Genomic DNA, 20,737 nt, shown 5'->3' on the forward strand with positions numbered 1-20,737 from the left:
TCCCTTCCAGCTGCTGAGTTAAATTAAGAAGTGCCTAGATTTGTAAATGCTTAAGGGAAACACATTAAAAATGAATACAAATATCAAAAGATAAACTAACTGATGACTTAACCCAAATTTTTAAAACATATTCTTTCCCAAGGGGTCTAGAAATAATTAAGAAATTCAATGACTTTAAGTCCGTATATCCAAAATCTGTTCTGTGAAACACTAGTCCTCCACTATGCTACAGGAAAATATACTTCCCTTGTCAAATAATTGTGAAAAATGATGCATAATATATCATCAACACGGAGATTCAAATTGCACATTAGGTTATAAAATCTGAGCATTTTGCAGGAAACCACAAGCATGGGTTTAACTCAATAATTCCCAAATTTGCTTTTCTAAGGATTTTTTTCTTATTGGTTTATGATTCTCTTCCCTGAGCTAATACAGATATCAGGTGTATATATTTAAATATATAAATGTATATGTAAATATACATATATATTTAGGTACTCTCTCTATAAAAATATAGACCACATCAGGGAAGCCTGCATTAGTTTATCAGCTTTTACTGTTATTTTTCTTGTTGTTTAAGTTAATACTCAGTTATTATGACATTCAGGCCAGTTACAAGCTTATGCTGAGCACTCTTTCTACACCGAAGCCCGGATTTCATGCTGAGAAGCTAAAATGTACTTGAATACATCAAGATCCCTTTAGGAAGAACATTAAAAGAAACACTAAAATTTCTTGGATCGTTAATATCATCGTGAGTTTTTTTAAAGAGTAGGATTCAGCACTTTTTTAGTTTTAAAGACTTATTAGCCTCCCCCATTTCTCCTGGAGCAAAATGGAATGCCTATAAAATGGTACTTGAAATCTTTCCATTCCCCCAACCCAGCTATCCACACAAACATTTTTCACTCACTCCCATCTATTTGGGCTTCTCAAAAATAAACTCCAATTTGTTTTCTTTTCTTTCTTTACAGTTTCCAACATCTTCCTCTGCCTAAGAGCTCCTTTCAATTGCCCCTCCTGGCACACTTCTATTTGTTCTTTAGAACAAATGATGGCAAACATAATGATCGTGTCTAGGATGAAATGATTCTAACCATCCATTCCATCTCAACCCCCTTCCCATGGAAAACCTCCTCCACACAGACAGGGAAACTAAAAGCTACATTTTCTAGGGGCACCTGGGAGGCTCAGTGGTTGAGCATCTGCCTTCCACTGTCAGGGTGTGATCCCAGGGTCCCGGGATCAAGTCCCACATCAGGCTCCCTGCAGGGAGGCTGCTTTTCCCTCTGCCTAGGTCTCTGCCTCTTTCTGTGTGTCTCTCTTAAATAAATAGAATCTTTAAAAAAAAAAAAAGCCTACAGTTTCTAGACTCCTCTGAAGCCTGGGGTGTGGCTAGAAGGGCTTTGGGATCTACTAGTCAGATGTACTCCAAATGTGGAATCCAGACGGGAGACTTAGATGTGAATTCTGCTGCTGTTCTTGCTGACAAATAAAATCTGGGTGGAATGATTTTTTTTCTTTCCTGGGGAAATAGTAACTACAGATGCAGTATAGTCACTGGCTTTTCAGCTGTCAGAGGTGTGGAACATGCGATCCACCGCTAAGGGTGATGGCAGGCATGCCATTGTTCTCATGCTGGCTGCTATAGGAATCAATTCCTGTCTGCTTCCCCTCTGCAGGGTGGTGATCTGGTTCTTAGCTCCCACCAGATACTGCTGCAACATGCCATGCCAGTCAGGCAGACTCCTGATGATAGAGGATGAAGTTTCTCAGTGGCTCATGTATGGAGGGTAACTTTGGAGGGCATTCCTAAAAGCCCCACTTCTTGATTCTTCAGCTGTCCTGAAGATTTTTGCACCTAACTTAAGTATACAGGAACCAAGGCTCTTTCCCCTTAAACCAACCAGAGCATACTTTGTTCTCTGTAACTAAATCCTGACCTTTAAAAATATCATATCCTCGGTGAATTCTAAATAGGCAGAGGGACTCAATCCTGGGACTCTGGGACCACGCCCTGAGTTGAAGGCAGATGCTCAACCACTGAGCCACCCAGGCATCCCTCAGATGGAATTTTGGATTCATTTAATTTTCAGCAATAATCTCATTGAAATAATATAAACATTAGAGATTAATTTGAGGAAGTACTCATTTCTTCAAAACTTAAGTCTTCCCATACAGGAACAAGAGGTTACTCTCAATTTAATCAGCTTTTCTTTGGTTTTGAAATGAAAACATGTATTTTTCATTCATATCATTTTTGAACATTTTTTTCTGATTTTTACTACTGTATAGTGGATATTTTGAAAAGAGACTTTAGAAAGTGTTCATTTCTAATTAGCAAATATGTGATTTATTTTTTATACATTGCTTTTTCAACTTTCACATTTTATACTTTAGTTTTATAATCAGAAATATGTGAATTTTATTACAAGCCTTCATGAAAGATATTAGGACAATATCCCCTCTGACTAACTTGCTTATGTTAATCCCAATTATAGTTTTTTATTCTTATCAGCCAGGTTCTTGAGCATTTATCTATTGCATGGACCTTTCTAGGAAGAGTTTATGGATTTTTCAATTACATTAATTTTTGTTTTCTAATAAATTGGCCCTTTGCTTTCATTTTTCCCTTTCTTTAGTTTATGTTCTTCTGTTAGTTTGCAATACCTTGTTATGATGCTGTGATTGGTGTTTCTTAATATCTACTGCATATTAAAGCATTTATAAGAAACAACAAAAACCTATGGACACTAAGATCACTGCCAAAGTTTCTAATTGAACTAGACTCAGATGGGATTCTTCATAGGATCCTAAAATGTAGCCGATGTTGAGATAATTTGGCTGTAGTATTTCATACTCATACTCTAAATTCTTAAACTTACCAATTATTAATGTCATTCCATAAGTTTTGCTAAATATTATTTCTCTATCATCAGTTCAAACCTTCCCTAATTTTATTTTTTACCTCTTTATTTAATTTGTGAGTTTTATTTTCCTTTGTAGCTGCATTCCTTTTGCTATTATTTAAAATTGAACTGGGGCACCTGGCTGGCTCTGTCCGACTCAATTTCAGTACAGGTGACAATCTCAGGATTGTGAGATCCTGGGCTTGGAGCCTGCTTAAGATTTTTTCTCTTCTCCCTCTGCCTCTCCCCACCTCAGCCCCCTACTCAAACACACACACTCTCTAACAATAAATAAAGTGGAACTATTTTATAGTATTATGATAAAATAGTTTATAATTTTTGATATTGACAGATTAGGGAAGGTTTAGCTGGTTGAATATATTAGCTTTAGGGGAAAATCTAGCTTGATTTTGGAAAGAAGATACATTATTTCCCTTTTGGTTATAAAATGTAATGTCCACTATTAACTCCCCTTCATAGTAATAATGATACAATATAAGCATATGTATCTATACAAAAATGTAAAACTTTTGGTAAACATTATTGAAGGTAAAGAAATGGTGAAGATTCCACAGCAAAACTGTATTTTCAATAACTTTTTCAATCTGTAAATGTTTATCCTTACCCTCATTTGTGTAATGTGGTGTTTTGATGCATAAATGCTATATACTGATTTTACATTATTTTCAATATTATACAACATCCTTTTTGGTATAATGTAATGACATTTTATTTGTAAAGTTTCTATTGGAATTGTAACAGCTCTTACTTTGATATATGTATTTTTACATAGTTGATCCTTGAATAACACAGGTTTGAATTGTGCTGGTCCACTTATATGTATATTTTCTTCAGTAAATATAATTCTGTACTATAAAAGCATTTATCCCTCCTTATGATTTTCTTAGTAACATTTTCTTTTCTCTTTATTATAAGGATACAGTATATAATACACACAAAACATACAAAAAATGCTAATCAACTATTAATATTATTGGTAAGACTTCCAGTGAAGAGTAGGCCATTACTGTTAAGTTTTGGGGAAGTCAAAGTTATGTGCAAATTTTACTTGCACAAGGATCAGTCCCCTTAACACCTATGTGCTACTAGAGTCAACTCTTTTCATGTTTTTATTTTTTATTTTTACCCTGCATTTTATTTTTATATGTGTCTCATAAGCAATCAATTATTTTTGTTTTACATGAGATTACAGAACTTTTTAACTTCAGTTCCTGATGCTAACCTGTAAGGACTGTAATTCTCACTAAAATATTTTTTCTTTATATCTTTTAGACTTTTTTTTTAATTTTTATTTATTTATGATAGTCACACAGAATGAGAGAGAGAGGCAGAGACACAGGCAGAGGGAGAAGCAGGCTCCATGCACCGGGAGCCCGACGTGGGATTCGATCCCGGGTCTCTAGGATCGTGCCCCGGGCCAAAGGCAGGCGCTAAACCGCTGCGCCACCCAGGGATTCCTCTTTTAGACTTTCTGATTTAAAAAAATATACATATATATTTAATGTCAAATGCATCTTTCTTGCTATCTACTTTGGAACATAACATTTTGAACACCTGTGATTAATTGGTATCTCAATACTTGAATCTATATTTCTGTAATTGGAATATGAAAGAAAAATAAGCTGTGCTTGACTAGTATAACACAAGGAAATGAGTATGTTTTTACTCTACTCTTAACTACTTCTACTTTCCAGTACCTGTTCATGAAACATAAGATTTTAAATTCTGATTTTTATCAACAATTATTAATTTTATTAATAAAATTAAATGTTTTCATTATTAAATATTTATATTTTATGTTGCTTAATAATATCTATAATTCTCATGAAGAAAAATAAATATCATAAAACCAAACCTTAGAATATCAATATTAGTTCAAAGGAGTACTTGGACTGACCATCCTAATTAATGTAAGAATAAATCAAGCCAAAAAAAAAAAAGAATAAATCAAGCCTTCACACCATATAATGAATATTCCAGAAATTATTAGCTGTCAAAATTGTGCCATCATATTCACAGTGCCTCGTATTGGAAGTCTCAAAGCAATTTATATGCCTAATTTCATTAAATTTTCCATTATTGCCCACATAAGGAACAACAACAAAATTACTTTAAAATACATATTTGCACACAAGTCAAGTAGAAAAAAAGGGCAACTGGTTCTGGTTCAATGGTTTCTTCATTTTGATAGCTCATGAAATAATAGCTATTACTGTTCTTTCTTCAATATATTCATGTAGGAAAAAAAAACTAGTTTGGTATCTAGAAAAGAATAGCAACAGAGTTGACTTCAGTAAATTATATCAATCACCATGAAAATGTTTACAAGCTATCTTCCATGAGCCAAGAACAATTAACAATATTCTGAGATAGACAAACTCTATTTTACTTTTTAGAAATAAAAATGCATTTCATTTTTTTAAAGATTGACTGATTGATTTTAGAGATTGAAGGGGGAGAGGAGAGACTCTAAAGCAGACTCCTCGGCTAAGCCCAGAGGCTCAAACCCAGAACCCTGATATCATGCATGACCTGAGCTGAAATTAAGAAATAGCCACTTAATGGACTGAGCCACCCAGGCACCCCAGATTTCATACATTTTAAGACACAGTGCAGTTTGAGATTGAAACGATATGGATTTTGCTATCAAATAGTAGTGGATTAGTGTTTTAATTCCCTGCTTAAAAAAATTATCTGCTTAATATCTAAGTATAAAATTTCCTCAATCTCTAGTTCTTGTTTTCCCTTTAAAGAGTTAACTATAGTGGCTCTCTCATGCAGTAGCTGTTTAGATTTAAATAGTTAACGAACAAAAGCAATTAGCACAGTATTTGGTGTGGACTCAATAAATGCAAAATGGAAATGGAATGTCTGTTCTGACTGAATTGTAATTTTCAATAGTAAAATACTTCTATGGATCTACTTATTAGGTATTACATGAAAAGCTGACATCCAAAACATACACAGACCAGTACAGTATCTATAATATCTATAGACATGTAACAGAGCAGGCCCCTGACCAGTCAGAACAGTCTACTATACCCTGCTGCTGGTACCAAAAGCTAAATATCAATAATGAAATGTAAAATTTTTAAATTATACAGTGAGAAGCTTCATGTATACATCACTTTAAAATTGTTCTTTTTTATTTTTGATGAATTAAAAAATATATATGTAAATATATATGTATATGTATCTATATATAGATACATATATCTAGACACAATCCTCTTCTGATTGTCAGATAAAAGAAAACATATGATCAGATTTTGAGGGAATCACCATATCAAATAGAACAAGGGAACTAAGCCAATATAGGAATCATCAACTTGATTATCATAAGCTACTTAATGTTATTTTTAAGATGCTAGTAAAAACTATAGAAGAAGAAAAACATGATTTTCAAATTAAAATAGTTTTTAAGTTGAACTACAGAACTAAGGGGAGTATATAGATTACCCTGTTTAAGAAAAAGTTATTGTAACTTTATATGCTGAGTGCATGCTTAGCATTATTTTAAATATGTATGTACATATAACTTAATAAAGTTTAATATTTCAAGTTGCCTTTTTAATGTTATCATAGAAGAATTCCAAAAATTTCTGATGTTGAGTTGCTGTATCAGTGTTTCAATAAAAGGAACAGGTGTAATTTACATGGGTGTCATTCAGATAAGGGAGCAAAAGGCAGGCTGAGGGCAAAACACAAACTAACAACCAGCAACCTGTATATCCCTCACTTCCCACCCCCAACCCTTCCCCAGGTGAGATATGTGACATTACTCAGGCATTCCTGGCTGCCCTAGAACAAAGGAAAAGGTAAAATGAGTAGTTAACAGATACAGATCACATTCAGGTAGGACCTGAGTCTCCATCAATTTGCAACTGTCTTAACAACTTACAAGAAAAAAGCAATCTCCAGAAACCTGTAGACTCCATTTTTTGAGCCCTAATATCACCCTCCCCTCCATAGGATAGAAAATCCTATGTAATCAGCCACCCCTCACAACCCCAGCGCACTTCTTTCTGCCCATGGGTCCTGTCCCTATGCTTTAATAAAATCACCTTTTCGCACCAAAGATGTCTCAAGAATTCTTTCTTGGCCATCAGCTCCAAATCCCAACACTTCAAACCACGTCAATACTGTCACCAGCTAGACCCCAAGACGTGCCCTGCACTGCCCACCCTCTTGGACTCACCAGCCTCTGGTTCCACATTCTTCCTTAAGCTTTTTTTTCCAGCTTATCTCTTAGTTCAGGCAAATGGGAAACAAAATGTCCCTTGATGGAGTGCCTGCTCTGACATGGCCCAGACCACCCAGACCAGTTGGAGCTTAACCTTTGATTCATGACTTTGCAGACAGACCTTGGAATGAGCTCTACAATGAGGACAACTATGTTTACCTCATTATAATATTAAAACCTCTGCCCAAGTTGGAGCACCAGTCTCATTCACATAACACACACTGTGTGTGTATATGCAAGTTTCCTTAAGGCACGTGTGTGACCTTATGCCCAACTCTATGTCTCATGATCAGGCTTCCCCACCGAAATATTCATCCCAGCCCTAAATAAAAGGAACCCCACCACCCTTGCTCAAGGAGTCAAGCACTCCTCCTGTTCTCCTTATTTGCTGGAAATAAAGTTTTCTTTGAGGGACAACTCAACCTGGTGTAGCTTCTGACTCACCAAAGGAGCGAACTCACACTGGTCCAGTTACCATACTTTGAGATCCCAACGGATTACACTGCCTGCAATGAATCTTCCGAGGAAATGTTGAATTAAAATAACCTTTTTCAGGCAGCTCAGGTGGCTCAGCGTTTTAGCGCCACCTTCAGTCCAGGGTTTGATCCTGGAGATCTAGGATAGAGTCCCATGTCAGGTTCCCTTCATGGAGCCTGCTTCTCCCTCTGTGTCTCTGCCTATCTCTGTGTGTCTCTCGTGAATAAATAAATAAAATCTTAAAACAAAAATAAAACAAAAAAAAAAACATCTTTCACTTAGATTTTTTTTCTATAAACGTAAATACATTAGAAGGCTATAGAAAAACAATTTAACCAATGGGCATTTTGAATGATTAGGTAATCTTTTAAAAGTATCCTTTGAGTCGCTAGAGTTTTACTTACATATGCATTTTAGGGGCACCTGGGATGTTCAGCTGGTAAGGGTCTGATTCTTGATTTCAGCTTAGACTGTGATCTCAGGGTTGTGAGATCCAGCCCTGAGTCTGGCTCCAAGTTTGGCAAGGAGACTGCTTGAGATGCTCTTTCTTACTCTACCCTCTCACTCTGCCCTGCATGCACTCAGGCTAGATAGATAGATAGGTAAAATAAAAATAAAAATAAAAATAAAAATAATAAAAAATAATAAAAAAAATAAAAGAAGAAAGCGGGATCCCTGGGTGGCTCAGTGGTTTAGCACCTGCCTTTGTCCCAGGATCGGGTCCCACGTCCGGCTCCCGACATGGAGCCTGCTTCTCCCTCCTCCTGTGTCTCTGCCTCTCTCTCTCTCTGTCTGTCTGTCATAAATAGATAAATCTTAAAAAAAAAAAAAAAAAAGAATGAGGGGATCCCTGGGTAGCGCAGTGGTTTGGCGCCGGTCTTTGGCCCAGGGCGCGATCCTGGAGACCCGGGGTTGAGTCCCACGTCGGGCTCCCGGTGCATGGAGCCTGCTTCTCCCTCTGCCTGTGTCTCTGCCTCTCTCTCTCTCTGTGACTGTCATAAATAAATAAAAAACAAATTAAAAAAAAAAGAATGAATGAATCTTCAAATATACATTTTAAGTAGTAGTCTCTGTCAAGAAAAATGGGACTGTTTGAGATTTTTTAAATTTTATTTAAAACATATTTATTTATTCATGAGAGACACACAGAGAGAAAGAGGCAGAGCCATAGGCAGAGGGAGAAGCAGGCTCCTTGCAGGCAGCCCGATGTGGAACTTGATCCCAGGTCCTGAGATCACACCCTGAGCCAAAGGCAGATACTTAACCACTGAGCCACCTAGGCGTCCCTGAGATTTTTTTAAAATCAAAATCCACATAAGCAATGACTTTTGAGGAAGATTAAGAGATCTCCAAAAAGTATCACTCTCAATTCATTTCAATTTAAATGCATTTTCCAAGTCAACAAGTATAGCTCATGTATAAAAGATAGATATTATATTATATAATATAATTATTATATCTATTATATAATAGATAATTTTGAATTGCAATCCTTCAACAAATATGGCATCTTTTAAAACACATGATTTTGGGGTGCCTTGGTGGCTCAGTCAGTTAAGCACTGGACTCAGTTTGGACTCAGGTTGTGATCTCGCAATCGGGGGTCCTGAGATCAAGCCCGACCTCAGGCACTGCACTGAGTGTGTGGTCTGTCTGCTTAAGACTCTCTCCCTCTCCCTCTCCTTCTCCTCCTCATATTCTCTCTCTCTCTCTCTCTCTCTCTCTCTCTCTCAATAAAAACCTTTAGAAAAAATTTTAAAATAAAGTATGTGCTCCTAACTTATACAGATTAATTCTGAATTTCAATCTACCTCAGTTAATAAAAGTAAGTACAGCCATAACTAATTAATAACCAATACTGCAAATGGAAATTCCAGCTCCTGTAGAAAAGCTACACTAAATGATATTAAGAAAGTAGCTCTTTTTAAAAAAAAAATTGTATTTATTTATTCATGAGAGACCCAGAGAGTGAGGCAGAGCCATAGGCAGAGGGAGAAGCAGGCTCCCTATGAGGAGCCTGATGTGGGACTCCATCCCAGGACCCCAGGATCATTGCCTGAGCTGAAGGCTTATGCTCAACAACTGAGCCCCCCAGGCATCCCATGAAAGTAGTTCTTAAAAAGGTTGCAAAATTGTTACAGAAATGAAGGACAATGGTGATGTGAAAATATAAAAGGACGAATCACAAAAGATCATAATTGATATTTAAAAATTTTAGTCAGATATTTTAACAAAGAACTAATTGTGGCAGGTAATTACTTTTCTATCACAATGTGAATTGATAAAACTGACTAGCAGGAGACAGACAAGGTGATGATCAATACCAAGAAATCTAAAAGTAATGAACTGAGGCAGAATAATTGGCTATCCTGTTATTCCCCTATTTCATTTACATATCTATTGGTATAAGAGGAAAAGAAAAACACATCAAAGGGTGGATTTTTAGAGAAGTTACCTGATTTATCATTTCTGTGAAATTTAAACCCCTTCTTTTTAAATGTAAATTATGTCTTTATTCCATCTGTGCATTCTCAAGTCAATTTTTTTTAACCTAAATTATTCTTTCATCTGACCCTGGGAATGATGCTCTGCCCTCCACTCAGAGACCATGTTGTTGTAACAGTTTCTTCACATCCATTACCAGATGGTTTGGGCTGCCTTGATCTGCTTTCTGAAACGTAATGAGTGGGTTTGGTTTCCTTCTTTTCTGCTCAGATCTATGCAAATTTTTCCGTGTCTCTTGAGTTTAGTAGTTACATGCTTATGTAATCAAAACGATCTAGCTACAACTAATTTATTTACATATTACCTAGACTTGAATATGGTTCTTAATGACATTCATTAGTTACCTCATAGAATGAAATTTAAATGAGATGATTTATATAAAACATTTAGCTTAGTTCTTGGAAAATATTGCCTTAATAATGGCAATTTCTTATTGTTTTCTAGATGTTTCCTAGTCTTTTTACCTAAAGCCAGGTTATATTATTTATCTCATTGGCTGTCTTGCTTGGGTTGTCTTTTCTTTTAGCCTTACAAACACAACGTGAACAATGTAAAAAAATGAAACAAAATAGATTGAATATTGAAGTCCAACTTGATACTTCCATAACAAAATGCATCTCTCTGGAGGCTGCTCAGTGCCAGTCTTTCAGTCCTTTTAATTACAAATATGAGCAATATACATTATATTTGTGTAAAAGATGACACAATATAATTCTACCACAAAAATCATGCACATAACTGTTCAATGGATATTAGCTGATACAATTACAATTATGATCATTGCTATTAGTATTGGCAATATTATTATATTATTATAAATAGTGGTATTTATAAAACAATGTTATTAAGCATACTTAGAGGAGGACAACATAGTAAGGTCAAACGAGCAAGAATTACAGGTAAAGAATTCCATATTTGTATATATCTGGTTCAACAATAACTATATAAGAAATGTAAAGAAAAGTCTAATCAGAGCCTTGTGACACTCTGAGGCAAGAGAGACCCACTCAGTGGGTATTTATTGAGACGAGAACAGGTATTATATTCTCCTACTGTGTTCCAGATTCTCAGCTGGGCTCTGAATATAAAAGTTGGATTCTAAACTCAGGAAACGAGCATATCCTTGCTAAAGGATATGCAAGAGCTGGCCAGATGGCTTTGGGCCAGAGAGTTAACATACAGTATGGGGTAAAGCTCTGTGCCAAAGGAAGCAGAGCAGCTCACAAAACTAAAAGTTATTTATCTAGCTAGAGGAGAGAAAGTGAGATTGAGCATGGAGACAGAGAATCTAAAGACATGGGCAGATTACATCAGCCATTGAAAGCCATGTCCAAGAGATTGAACTATCCTAAAGTTATGGAAAGAAAGAAGAAATGGGCAGATTACATCAGCCATTGAAAGCCATGTCCAAGAGATTTAACTATCCTAAAGTTATGGAAAGTTCCAGAAGGAAGGAAGTGTTTTAAGCCAGACAGTGATAAAATCAGGTGTTTTTTTTTTTTTTAAGGGATGGGGGGAGATTAATATGTCTGCAGATTAAGAAGAGAGTAAATAGATGAGAGAGGAATAATTCCCATATATTTCAATATTAAGGGTGGTACTAGCATGATGGCCATAGAAATAAGAAAAAAAAAAAAAAGCAAGCACAGAGTCCAGGCACATTCTGGTGATAATGACAGGGTTGGCTGGATAGGGGGTGATCGAGTTAAAAACAGTTATGGGAGATGCCCAAGATTCTGATGTAGGTCCCTAGTTGAATGGCAGTGCCATTTACTAAAAAAAGAAACAGTAGAGTACAAGCAGTATTTGAAATACTCAGACTGTGGTTCCCCATGAATATTTAAGTGAAAACTTCACCTCATGAAAGGGTGTATAATTGGAACTCAAAAGATACAGTGCCCCTCTTTTATCCATAGTTTTGCTTTCTGTGGTTTCAGTGACCTGTAGTCTAAAGGGCAGGTAACAGGGGGTGGGGGTAAATGGGTGACGGGCACTGAGGGGGGCACTTGATGGGATGAGCACTGGGTGTTATTCTGTATGTTGGCAAATTGAACACCAATAAAAAATAAATTTATTAAAAAAATAAAGGGCAGGTAATCCTCTAAAGGTCAATAGCAAAATGATGCCACAGTGCCCACGTCATTCACTTCATTACATAGGGATTTCATCAACTCATATCATCAAAAGAAGAAGGTTGAGTATGGTACAAGAGCATATTTTGAAAGAGAGAGATCACATTCACATAACTTTTATTTTTGTATACTGTTATAATTGTTTTATTTCACTGGTTATGATTTTCATCTCTTACTATGTCTAATTTATAAATTAAACTTTATCATAGATAAGTGTATATAAGAAAAAAATACTCTATGTAGCATTTGGTACTACCCATAGTTTCAGGTACACAATAAGGGTCTTGAATGCATCCTATGATGGAAAATGGGAGACTACTACATTTAGAATTTAACAGCATAGAAATTGCATTGGAAACCAGACAGCTGGGAAAACTCAGGTTGAAAATTTCCCAGAAACAGAAAAAGGAGGTATCGTTAGGATTGACCCTAGAAGAGGATACCACTTAAGGGCTATTAAAAAAAAATATCCTAGAAAACATTTATCCAGATCCTCTACCACTTTTTAAAAACTTTTTTAAGATTAAGATTATTTTTTAAAAGATTTTTATTTATTCATTCATGAGAGAGAAAGAGAGGCAGAGACATAGGCAGAGGGAGAAACAGGTTCCCTGTGGGGAGCCCGATGGGGGACTCGATCCCAGGACCCAGGGATTATGACCTGAGCCAAAGGCAGATGCTCAACCACTAAGCCATCCAGGTCCCCCAACACTATTTTTTATAGCAGTTTAAAGTTTGCAGCATAATTAAGGAGGAGGTACAGAGATCTACCATATACTCTCTGCTCACACACAGGCACGGTCTCCCTCACTATCAGCATCGCCCAGCAGAGTGAGATGTATGTTACAATGGATAAATCTATACTGACACATGATTATCACTGAAACATCATCTGTATTATGGTTCACTGTTGCTGTTCCCTATTCTATGGGTCTGGACAAATGTATAATGATATTTATTCATCATTATGGTATCATACAGAGTATTTCCATTGCTCTAAAAATTCTCTATTCTCTGCCTATTCATTCCTACCTTACTTCCTCATCTCTTGACAACCATTTTTTACCATCCCCATAGTTTGCCTTTTCCAAAATGTAATATAATTAGGATTATGTAGTATGTAGCCTTTTCAGATTGGTTTATTTAGAAACTTATGTTTAGGGATCCCTGGGTGGCGCAGCGGTTTGGCGCCTGCCTTTGGCCCAGGGCGCGATCCCGGAGCCCCGGGATCGAATCCCACATCGGGCTCCCGGCGCATGGAGCCTGCTTCTCCCTCTGCCTGTGTCTCTGCCTCTCTCTCTCTCTCTCTCTCTCTCTCTCTCTCTCTCTGTGACTATCATAAAATTAAAAAAAAAGAAACTTATGCTTAGTTCATTGTTCATTCACTTCATATCACTAAGTTCATTTAGTTCCATTAAGGTTCAGTGAAGTTGCCTCTGTGTCTTATCATGGTAGCTCATTTCTTTTTAGTGTTGAATAATATTCTTTTTTCCGGGGGTACCACAGGTTATTTCTCCATTCATCTTCTGAAGGACCGCTTGGTTCCTTTTAAGTTTTGGCAATTATGAATAAAGCTGCTATGAACAATTATGTGTAGACTTTGGCATAGACCTAAGTTTTCAATTTCCTTAGGTCAACAAACACAAAAGAGCAGGATTACTAGATCATATGTTAATAGTATATTTAGTTTTATAAGAAACCACCAAACCATCTTCCAAAGTGGTTGTACCATTTTTGCATTTTTACCAGTAATGGATGAGAGTTCCTGTTGCTTCATGTCCTTACCAGCATTTGTTGTTATCAACATTGTAACAGACATTAGTTATTCTAATATAACTATAGTGGTATTTCATCATTGTTTTCATTTTCATTTCCCTAGTGACAGATGATTTTCCTATGCCAATCTGCAATATTCATATCTTCCTTGGTGAAGTATATTAAGATCTTTGCCCTATTTTAAATTGTATTTTATATTGTTGCATTTCAAGTGTGTTTTTTATATTTTTTATAATAGTCCTTGATCAGATGTGTCTTTTGCAAATAAGGCTAGGGAGGAAAAAGGAATTCTCCATAGAACTATGAGCCGTTCCATTCAGTTAAGAGAGCAGCAAGCAGAATGGAAAATAATCATTGTTGAGAGTGGAATGGGACTAAGAAAAATGTGTATGTATAAGATAGTGATGGGGAGGTATGTGCACTGAATACTAAATGAAAGACAAGATTGAATTCAGCAAGCAATGGAGAGCAAAACAGGTATTCAAGCAGGAAAGTGACTCAATTAGAGGTGAATCCACCATTTATAAGCACAATTAACTCTTGATTACATTGTGCCTTGTTAATATAATTAAGCTTTTATTTTTTATTTTTTTAAAAGATTTTATTTATTTATTCATAGAGACAGAGAGAGAGAGGCAGAGACACAGGCAGAGGAGAAGCAGGCATCATACTGAGAGAGCCTGATGTGGGACTCGATCCAGGGTCTCCAGGATCACGCCCTGGGCTGCAGGCGGCGCTAAACCGCTGCGCCACCAGGGCTGCCCATAATTAAGGTTTTAAACCCAGGTTGCTGAGCAGTGCCAGAGAAAAGTAGACAATTGTTGGAATTACTGCAACAAAAATTTATGTTCCCCAACTTCCGCAGTATTATCAGGAGTACCGTCAGCACTGCTTGTAAATTCTTTACATATCCTGGTCAGCAATTGTTTTTCCCACCAAAAAGCTAGAAGAAACTCTCATCATTAACCAGTCCTTTATTAAAAAATTTATAGAGAGCTTCGTTTTTGCTTAAGAAAGGTCTGAATTGGGGATCCCTGGGTGGCTCAATGGTTTAGCACCATTCCAGGGCATGATCCTGGAGTCCTGGGATTGAGTCCTGCGTCAGGCTCCCTGCAGGCGGCCTGCTTCTCCCTCTGCCTGTGTCTCTGCCTGTGTGTGTGTGTATGTGTGTGTCTCATGAGTAAATATTTTTTTTTAAAAAAAGAAAGGTCTAAATTCGGGTAAAAATAGATTTAAAAAATAATGTGTCTACACATCAACTGGACCTCAACAAACCCATGAACATGGCAATTTTAATAACTTCCGTTATATTCTTTTTGAAGGTATATTCAAAAAGATATATTCTACTTAATATAATGTACCAGCAGAGCCACTGCTTGACTCCTCTAGCTATTATTTTTTTCTATAAAACCCATTTCTACCTACATAAACAATTTCAGAAAAAACAGGGCAACACAATAACTCTTATCACAACAGACCTAGAATCACCAGTATAAGCACTAACGTGTCACCAATGATATTAATCATGTAACCCTGACACCGAATGAATGATGAAGATTTGCACTACACTATAAAGTAGGTAACACATTTTACACCTTATTGGACACTAGGTAATTAGCTAAGCATCTTGCGAAAGTATGAATATATTCTTCAAAACAACATCGCAATTATCCTAAAATATTTCAAACCTAAAATAAGGTTTGAACTTTAAAATATTTGAGCTCTAAGTTCATCTATTATCTCTCCTGGATGAAGAGCCAAAGGCAGATAACCTTAAAACTGTAGACTGATGGGGGACCTGGGTGGCTCAGTCAGTTAAGTGTCTGGCTTTAGCTCAGGTCATGATCTCAGGGTCCTGGAATCAGCCCCCACCTGGAGACCCATGACGGGCTGTCTGTTCAACAGGGAGTTTGTTGCTCTCTCTTCCTCTCCCTTTGCCCATCTCCCTGCTCATGTGCTCTCTCTTTCCTTCATATAAATAAAATATTTTTAAAAAAATTTTAAAAATAATAAACTGTAGACTTGTATCACTAAAATATAAATTGTATGTCACCACAAATCAATGATTAATATTCTGTATTTGCAGTAGACATATAGACTGCAGTCATCAAATCCTAAAATATTACAAGCTTTAAAAGGGGTGAAGGAGGTGAGTGGGGGCATGGGGTAACTGGGTGATAGGCACTGAGGAGGACACTTGATGGGATGAGCACTGGATGTTATACGATATGTTGGCAAATTGAAATTTAAAAAAAATCTAAAAAAAAAACCGGGGGTGGTTGAAAAGCTAAAGTTAAGTTCTCTCTGATAAGTTTTGGAGAATGTAATTCACTTTGCTTCTTCAGCATCATTTCAGTCACAGGGGCTGGCTTGCTACATGGTGTGATGTGCTGGGGTGAATTAGCTCCAGAATATCCTTTGCCGCTGATGACCTGCTCACTAGAGGACTACTCATTCTACCCGAATTATAATTATATTATATTAATTATATTAATTATATTAATTATATTAGTTATATATATTATATTATATTATATTATATTATATTATATTATATTATATTATATTATATTATATTATATTATATTATATTATATTATATTAATTTCAGAGGCCCTCACTTAAAATATAAATAAATTACTTGAAAATTACAAACCGATAAACACTTATTAGTTGATGGAATTCAGGAGCGGTCATCTAGTTTGGCAAAGTCTAAAATACATGGGAGATACATATTGCTTGATATTCTCACTACAACCCTCTAAATTAGTATTATTAACGGCAGCAGGAGGAGCCTCCCAAGTAGCCCAGCTTCCACCTCCTCCCCCAAGGCAGCAAGAGCATTTTTCATAAACACAAACATTAATTCTCACCATACCTTTTAGGGTAAAGCACTCCTGAGATCTTTTGTATTCCTATATATAAGAACTAAGAGACAAGATAGATAACAAAACAAAGTTCATGTAATTCTGCCTGTGAAAAAGCAAGAATTCAACCCTAAAATTCTCTATCCTTTATCCACCTCCAAATGGAGAAGAGGAAGGATCAAAACATAATGGCCAGAATGAGTTCCACCCCCAGGAGGCACGTTGGATTCTAATGAAGAAAACTCACTTATTCTTCATTATGAACAGTTCTAATTTATTAGGTAATATATTAGGGGAAAAATCATGTGGTTACAATATTAGAGCATTACATACTAGCTAAATACAATACTGGTTTATTAAATTTCTCAAATAAGCAACTGTCAAAATGAGAGAAAAAAAAAAGAATGAGGAGTGTGAACCAATCAAAACAATAGTGCATTGCTGAGTTGATCATTTCGTTTCCAAGGAGATATTTTATCTTTTCCGGTGAGGCTTTCAATTGGCCGTTCAGATAATGTTTATGTTCAGAGTCTTTTACAGCTACAAGAACTGTACTCTCAACAAGGAGGCAAAAAATTCCCTCTGAAAAATAGCTAGATGTTCTGTTCTTAAAATCCCCCTCTTAATTATTTATGCAAATGCTGTCATACAACAGACTTAGGATCACCATGACTGTGAAAAACAGTATACAGATCATGATATTCAGATAATTTATTAGTATTTGAGAATATTTTGGAAAACAATGAGTACTTTTTTTTTGAGAGAGAGAGAGAGAGAGAGAGAGAGAGAGAGAGACTGCATGAGTGGGAAGGGTAGGAAGGACAAAGGACGATGGGGGCAGAGAATCTTAAGCAGGCTGCATGCTCAGTGCAGAGCCTAACAAAGGGTTTGATCTAGTGAGCCTGAGATCCTGATCTGAGCCGAAATCAAGTCTGACACTTAACCAATTGAGCCACCCAGGCACCCCAGCAATGGATACCTCCATTTGCAGTAAAGACTTCCATCAACCATAGGGACTTCAAAAACTATTTTAAAATAACAGTGAATAACTAGATATTAGAAGATGTACACTACTGTCTGTGCTTCAGATGAATGAAAAACATATTAAACTCTGCTCAGGCAATACTTCCTTCTGTGTGATGCAAAACCTTTTGAAATGCATGTAAGAATTGCAGGGATGCTCATCAATTTTAAAGTATATGAAGGGGGGAGTCTGGGTGGCTCGGTCAGTTAAGCCATCTGACTTTGGTTTAGGTCATGATCTCAGGGTCCTGGGATGGAACGCCTGAATCAGACTCCATGCTCAGTGGGGAGTCTGCTTCTCCCTCTGCTCCTCCCCTGGGTTGTGGTGTCTCTCTCCCTCTTAAATAAATAAATAACATCTTTAAAACAAATAAAGTATATAAAAAGGCTCATATTCAGAAACTGAAAGAATATGTGACCACCAAACCAGCTCTGCAAGAAATATTAAGGGGGACCTGCAAAAGAAAAGGAAGAGGAAGCCCAAAGAAATACACACACAAAAAAGGGACTGAATAGGTATTACAATGACACTAAATTCATATCTTTCAATAGTTACTCTGAACAATTTGGCAGCATGGCAGGATACAAAAATCAATGCCCAGAAATCACTGGCATTTCTATACACTAAAATGAGACTGAAGAAAGAAATTAAGGAGTCAATCCCATTTACAATTGCACCCAAAAGCATAGGGTACCTAGAAATAAACCTAACCATAGAGATAAAGGATCTTTACCCTAAAAACTATAGAACACCTCTGAAGGAAATTGAGGAAGACACAAAGAGATGGAAAAAATTCCATGCTCATTGACTGGAAGAATTAATATTGTGAAAATGACAATGCTACCCAGGGAAATTTACATATTCAGTGCAATCCTTATCAAAATACCATGGACTTTCTTCAGAGGGTTGGAACAAATCATCTGAAGATTTATGTGGAATCAGAAAAGACCCTGAATAGCCAGGGGAATATTGAAAAAGAAAGCCAGAGCCGAGGGCATCACAACGCAGGATTTCAAGTTGTACTACAAAGCTGTTATCATCAAGACACTGTTGTAGTACCACAAAAACACACACATAGATCAATGAAACAGAATAGAGAACCCAGAAATGGGCCCTCAACTCTATGGTCAACTAATATTCAACAAAGCAGGAAAGACTATCCACCGGAAAAAGGACAGTCTCTTCAATAAATGGTGCTGGGAAAATTGGACAGCCACGTGCAGAAGAATGAAACTAGACCACTCTCTTGCACCATACACAAAAATAAACTCAAAATGGATGAAAGATCTAAGTTGAGACAAGAATCCATAAAAATCCTAGAGAAGAACACAGGCAACACCTTTTTTGAACTTGTCAACAGCAACTTCTTGCAAGATGCATCTCTGAAGGCAAGGGAAAGAAAAGCAAAAATGAACTCTTAGGGCTTAATCAAGATAAAAAGCTTCTGCACAACAAAGGAAACAGTCAACAAAACTAAAAGACAACCTACAGAATGGAAGAAGATATTTACAAATGACATATCAGATAAAGGGCTAGTATCCAAGATCTATAAAGAACTTCTTAAACTCAACAGCAAAGAAACAATCTATTCATGAAATGTACAAAAGACATGAATAGGGATTTCACCAAAGAAGACATAGACATGGCCAACAAGCACATGAGAAAATGCTCTGCATCACTTGCCATCAGGGAAATACAAGTCAAAACCACAATGAGATACCACCTCACACCAGTGAGAATGGTGAAAATTAACAAGATAGGAAACAGCAAATGTTGGAGAGGATGTGGAGAAAGGGAAACCTTCTTGTACTGTTGGTGGGAATGTGAACTGGTATAGCCACTCTCGAAAACTGTGTGGGGGTTCCTCAAAGAGTTAAAATAGAGCTACCCTATGACCCAGCAATTGCACTATTGGGGATTTACCCCAAAGATAAAGATACAGTGAAAAACTGAGACACCTGCACCCTAATGTTTATAGCAGCAATGTCCACAATAGCCAAACTGTAGAAGGAGCCTCAGTGTCCATTGAAAGATGAATGGATAAAGATGATGTGGTCTATGTATACAATGGAATATTACTCAGCCATTAGAAAGAACGAATACCCACCATTTGCTTCAATGTGGATGGAACTGGAGGGTATTATGCTGAGTGAGTCAATTGGAGAAAGACAAACATCATTTGGGTTCATTCATATGGGGAATATAAAAAATAGTGAAAGTGAATAAAGGGGAAAGGAGAGAAAATGAGTGGGAAATATCAGTGAGGGTGACAGAACATGAGAGACTCCTAATTCTGGGAAACAAACAAGAGGTAGTGGAAGGGGAGGTGTGCAGGGGGATGGGGTGACTGGGTGATGGGCCCTGAGGGGGGACACTTGCACTTGACAGGATGAACACTGAGTGTCATATGTTTGCAAATCCAACTCCAATAAAAAAATACCAAATAAATAAATAAATAATATATATAATGTATATAAAGATAAATATCCACCTAAGCGCACATTGTTACTTAAGTGAATAAAATACATACTAATTTTTGTCTCAAATATTTGAGGGTTTTTTGCTACAACATGCTAGCATTCAAATAATTATCTAAATTTTGTACTGAATGTTCAATGAGTACCATATCCCTTACAATGAAACAACCATATAGAAAAACACACACATCTCATGACTAATAACTAAAAATGAATAGATTTTAGGTCTTTATAACCAACTTTCTTCCAAATAGACTTCTATGTGTATTAACTGTTGCCTTGTTTTCGATTTCTAAACATCCT

This window comes from Nyctereutes procyonoides, unplaced genomic scaffold (genome assembly GCF_905146905.1).
Source record: "Nyctereutes procyonoides isolate TBG_1078 unplaced genomic scaffold, NYPRO_anot_genome, whole genome shotgun sequence".
In the NCBI taxonomy this organism is placed as follows: Eukaryota; Metazoa; Chordata; class Mammalia; order Carnivora; family Canidae; genus Nyctereutes; species Nyctereutes procyonoides.